The sequence below is a fragment of the Tenrec ecaudatus genome, chromosome 13 (genome assembly GCF_050624435.1).
Source record: "Tenrec ecaudatus isolate mTenEca1 chromosome 13, mTenEca1.hap1, whole genome shotgun sequence".
In the NCBI taxonomy this organism is placed as follows: domain Eukaryota; kingdom Metazoa; phylum Chordata; class Mammalia; order Afrosoricida; family Tenrecidae; genus Tenrec; species Tenrec ecaudatus.
The window spans coordinates 44,388,252-44,394,296 of NC_134542.1; the positions used below are offsets into that span (position 1 = coordinate 44,388,252).

A 6,045-nucleotide genomic window follows, 5' to 3' on the forward strand; every position below is an offset into this window, starting at 1 on the left:
GTGCTATTAATTAGAAACTGATGGAAAGCCAGGAATAAATCCTGATGTCAAGTGGAATGTCTTACATGGAGGTGATTCGAAAGTCGTGCAACTTTCTGAAATTGAAATGTTCAGGGAAACAGCAAGGAGAACAGACACCCCGCTATGGAGTCAATATTTTCCAACCGCTAAATGTTAATTTCTTTAATACCTAGTTTCTCTCCTAAATGCATGACATTAAAATAGACTCTCTTTTTGAAATTTGGTTACACTAATCTTTTCTTTGATTTCAAAAATAAATTAGATTATTATTCAATGACTGTCATTACAAACTTGATAACTATAAAATTAACCTCATAATTTCCTTCCACTATATAGTCTACTTGCCTTTTTCGTAACCCATAGTGATGAATATATTCCTGAACTTTGACTCATATTTGTCAAAAGCATCTGATACAACTTGTTTCAGCTCACTTGGATGATTTTTTCAGGGGAAGGGCATCTAACTAGATATATAAGAAATCTTTGCGGTCCAGTGGATTAAATAGTGGGTTCGTAACTACTAGATCAATTGCTCAAACCTACCGGCACTTCTACAGAGTGTGGTCTGCTCACACAGAGATCTCCATTCTTAGACAACTCTGGGGAGTCGTTCTGCTCTTCTCAAGGGCAGTGATGGTGGTTGGGTTCTCACTAGATAGGGTGCTCTCCATACTTGACTCCATACAGCGGCTAGTTCCTAATGCTAACCTTCTTAATGATCTCATGGATATCAATTTGGCTATAGCAAATGCAATTTATCATTGAAGCATAATATACATAATTACTACCCAAAGTGTTAGGTATGCACTAGAATCATCAACATCACCTTATGGGAAATGCATGATCTCAAACTCCACTCTAGTTCTATGAAATTGAAATCTGGAATTTTACACAAGCCCTGGGTGGTTATCTGCATGCTAAAGTTTGAGAAGTTCTACTTCACATCCATGGTTCTAAACCATGACAACAAAGAAATGCACTTGATGAGCTCTAAAATTGTGAGCCCCTTTCCCACTGATATGAGGGAAAACATGGAGTTGGGCATAGACTCCTGCATTTTGCAAAAGTTCTCACATAATTTTGTGGCAAAAAGAAACTCAGCACCATATTTTTTGAACCTATGCGTTAGAATTGCCTAAAGGTATCTGTTGAAATGAACATTCATAGTTTCTTCCCACAGACTTATATTCTATAGAAACATGAGTGATTTTACATAACTTACATAACTGAACTATTATTTTGTGAAAGACATTTTTAAAAAATTTACTTTCAAAGAACTAACTAAAAAATTAAAACAAAACAATAAAATGTTTTTTCTAAAAATTAGAACAAGAGTAATTTGTGATTTCACATGGAGTCCTATATATTTCCTATCTATTACATTAAAAATTAGATTCTAAGATGTTGGAATGAATTTCAAGAATCAGTAGTGCACATTTGCATTCATGTCCTTCATAAAAGACCATAATACTTTACAAAATATTTTAATTTTTCAAAATATTTATTTTTTAAAGAGCCCTGGTAGAAAATTGAGCACTGTAGAAAAGTTTGTAAACATATACCATTTATAACCTATAATAATACATAATTTATAAAAATAAGTGTTTTAAGTAAAGGTCCTAAATAACATAACTATCTCTAATTAGCATACCGCCTAATTAAATATTTCTGTAGCGCTTCGAAATTTTGCTTGTTTTAGAGTAAAGAAAACGGGTTTTACTTCTTTCAATATGCATTTAAATTCTAAGCACAGACTCAATTTTAGCATATGAAGTTTTATAATATGAATTCTATGTTACATTTGAGATAATCAATCATGTTTCAATGTAATACACATTGCATAAGAGACTTTTATTATGAGCATTACCATTGTAGTATAGTCAAGTGCATTGTTAATGAAGCATGTAAAAGAATAAATTCCACTAATAGGCATATATGTCAAATTTCAATTAGGACGATGTTGAAATCCAAAAGAGAGATGAGCATATAAATTTAAACCTTTGACCTTCAACATAAAGAATAAGGGCTGAGACAAAATTGAAACTATTTTGATACACCAGACAAATTGAAATAAATGAATGTGTTTTGAAACATTTTGTCTTGATTCTTAGACTGCATATCACTTCTAAATATATTATGTATTTATAAATTATTTTTACTTATATTCCACATATTAAAATGCTTTTAAAAGAAGGTAAAGACCACAAATTCAACAAAAGTTTATTGCATATTTATTTGCCAATGCACCACTAGATGACTCATACTGAATTACTGATGAATACAATAGATCATATATATAGATCTTCTCACCATAAAAAATGATAATACCTCTATGATATATAGGATTCTTGGTAAAGGTTCAATTTCCATTGGTTTACTTGTATGTATATGTTTTCAGTTGGTTTATTTAATTTTTTTGAAATCTTATTTGATCTAAATAAGTTTCACATGTTGCTGACTTGTCCTCAAATTGTGTCTTAATCTATTCATTCATTTCCAAGCTGATTTATTAGTTCTTTTTATTTTCCAGGTGAATTATTTTTCTTATGATTCCTGAAATGATCAATTTTTTGACTGCATACTATTACTAATTTTAAAGATACACTTATATCCCATTTTCTGTAGTAAAATTGGCTTATTTTGTTCCAAATCTGATTAATTTTTTCAATAATATCATGTGATTACAAAATTACACTTTAGTAAGATGAGTGTTTGTGTGATATGACGTCTGAAAGAGAAAATGACCTTGAAATATGAGAATACATTGACACAATTCACCCATATATTGTACACATTCGGGGAGCATATGCCTTAATCCACTCATGTTATTTGATTCCTGGCTTAGTGACTTATTTTTATTTTAAAACTCTATTTCCTAAAAACACTATTTCTGCTAATTTTTTTGTACATTATAGTTTGGCAAAAATACTTTCAATATATTAATTTATCAAGAGTCTCCTTTAGACTTAGGAAGATATTTACTTTTTGTTTAAAAGTAAAAATTTGCCACATCCTTAGTTTTGAAACCCTATCTTTCTTTTTCCCTCAAGTCATTTTTCAGGCTTGTACGTATAAAAACCAATTTATTATATGAGAAATAAGATAAAGGGCATGGAATTTGGAATTGAGATCGATGATATGTTGTATATTCTTCTGAAATGAGGTAGCCAAGGTCAAACAGAAGTAAGATTAAACTGTTATCCCCTGGATTCTCAAAGTCCTTTAAAAAAAATCTGTGGGAATGTGACATAAAGAAATCTTAATTCAAATGTCAACTGAGACTGAGTAATTTATCTGAAATGTCCAGATACAGAAATGATCAAAACATTAAAGTAAGGCAAAGTGAAATGTGCTATTGATAGAAGCCACACATAACCAAATAGCACCTAGGAACTAAAAGTGAGGAATATATTCATGTTAGAATTTCAAATCATAAATACTTTTTTTGCACAATGAAATTTTATTATGACAAGTACAGAGCAGGCTATGTAAAACTTGAAGACATAGAAATACTTTAATAATGTATATAATTGAGATCCACCCTTTATCTATCAGTTTGTCACACCGTGGTCCCTTTGTGTTGTGATGATGGAAGTTATGTCCCAGGTTCAACACCCTCAGTTGAACAAGTTTCAGCAGAGCGTTCAGACTACAAAGGCTATGAAGAAGAAACACTTCTGAGGAATGAGCCAGTGCAAACCTGAAGAATGGCATTGGGTTTAGATGCTGAAAGCCCATGCATAGCAGCAGATCATTGTCAGAGAAGTGTTGGAAGCTAAGCCTCTCAGGTCTGACAGCACCGCCCATAGCACTGAGGATGAGCTGCCTTCTCAGAGAAGTTGACCATAGTGGTGTGGCTGGAGTAAACCTTTTAGAACTCTCCCTCCTTGATGGGGAAAGACTCCAAATGAGAACAGTCAACTGAAAACATGCATTCATCTCTGGGAAGTGAATTGTCTGAAGTATTAACCGAGGAACATTGGAAGTTGTAACAATTGAAATGGAGCAAATACCTATCCAGATCCTTGGCATTAGTGAGCTGAAATGGATTGTTACTGGCCATTTTGAACTCAATGACGACGTCATTTTCTATCAAGGGAATGACACTCTCTATAGGACTGCCTTAGACACATCCCCAGGAACCATCTCAAGATCTATCTTAAAGTACAATGCTGTCTTTGTAGTTATCTACACATATAAGGAAATTCAGTCAAGGCAACTATTATTCAAATGTATGCACCAACCGCTAAAGCTAGAAATGAAGAGTTTGAAGAATCTGCCAACTTCTTCATTCTGAATTTGATCAAACATACAATCAAGGTGGGATGATAATTGCGGATTGGAATGCAAACATTGGAAATGAGGAGGAAGGAAGAGCGGGAGGCAAATACAGCAGTGGAAAGAGAAATGAAGTTGGAGAGCCCGTGACAGAAGTTTGAAAGATCAAAGCCTTCTACATTGAAAGTACAGTTTTTCAACACACAAAAGGAGACTATACATGTAGTATTTGCAAACTGGGATCCACAAGAATCAAATTTACTATACCCTTGGGAAGATGATGGAAAAACTCAATATCTCCAGCCATTGACTCTAGATTCCGACATAGAATAGACCATGAGTTACTGAAATGTAGGCTCAGGTTCATATTGAAGAAAATTGAAACAAAATCATGAAAAGTACATTGTGATCTTGAATAGATCCCACCTGAGTTTTGAGAACATTTCAAGAATAGATTTAAATCACTGAACCCTAATGAGAGGACACCCAACAAACTTGTGGGATGACATCAAAAACATCAACAAGAAAGCGAAGATCATTAAAAATACAAGAAAGAAAGAAATTTCAAAGAGGATGTCCGAGCAGGCTCTGAGACGCCTCTTCAACACTGAGGAGATACAGCCAATTGAAAGAACAAAGATCAGAGAAGCCGCTGCTACGCCCAGCGGAGGAGGCAGGAACGGGAGCGGGAGCAAAAGCTGGGTGGCCTCCACGGCAGGGATCACCACCTTCGAGGCTGATGATGCCAAGCGCCTCGAGCAGGAAGTGGGAAGGAAACAGGCAGAGTGGCCTCCTGGAACCGTGGGATCCAGCTGGTTGAAGAGGAGCTGGGATCCAGCTGGTAGAAGAGGAGCTGGGCGGTGCTCAGGAGAGCCCGCCACTGCCCTGCAGAAACTGGAAGAGACCGCGGCTGATGAGTGAGAGAGGCGTGATGGCGATTGAGAACAGTGCCTTACAGGATGAAGAAAAGATGGAACTCCAGGAAATCCAGCTCAAGGCAGCGAAGCACATTGCAGAAGAGGCAGATGGGAAGTATGAGGAGGTGGCTCCTAAGTTGGGGATAATTGAAGGGGACTTGGAACACACAGAGGAGACAGCTGTGCAGGCAGAGTCCCGTTGCCCAGAGATAGATGAGCAGATCAGACTGATGCTCCCAAATTTGAAGTGTCTGAATACTGCTGGGGAAAAGTATTCTCAGAAGACAAATATGAGGAAGAGATAAAGATTCTTACCGGCAAACTCAAGGAGGCAGAGCCCATGCTGAGTTCGCTGAGAGATCGTAGCCAAGCTGGAAAAGACCATTGATGATTTGGAAGATAAACTGAAATGCTTCAGAGGAGCACCTCTGTGCCCAAAGGATGCTGGACCAGACTCTGCTGGACCTGAACGAGATGCAGAGCAAGCAGCCTGGCCTGCCGCTGCCCCTCCCTGACCGCGACTCCGCCGCAGGTCAGCCTGCCTGAAGCTGACCTTCAAACTGAGGGCTCATCTTGAACTGGAAGGCTGCTTTCTCCTTTCCCCACCCATCAACATCCCCTCCCCCCCATACCCCGGCAAGAAAAAGGGAAAGAAATCACATCTCCCCCCCCCCCCCCCATCTCCCCAGAGGTCCCAACGGAGCCAGGTACTGAGCGCCGTTGGGAGCAGTGTTTTAAAGAGCATCAGCGCAGTGCAGCGTCTTTAAAAAGCATGCTGCCATGTACACATGTTGTAATTACTTTTTATAATTGTTATAGCAACCATACA

At 37.1% G+C, this 6,045-nt stretch overlaps 1 pseudogene; it reads left to right on the forward strand.

Annotated features, from left to right (window-relative positions):
• Nucleotides 1-4,773: 4,773 nt before the first annotated feature.
• On the forward strand, nt 4,774-5,762 carry LOC142423930 (uncharacterized; annotated as a pseudogene).
• The last annotated feature ends 283 nt before the right edge of the window (nt 5,763-6,045 follow it).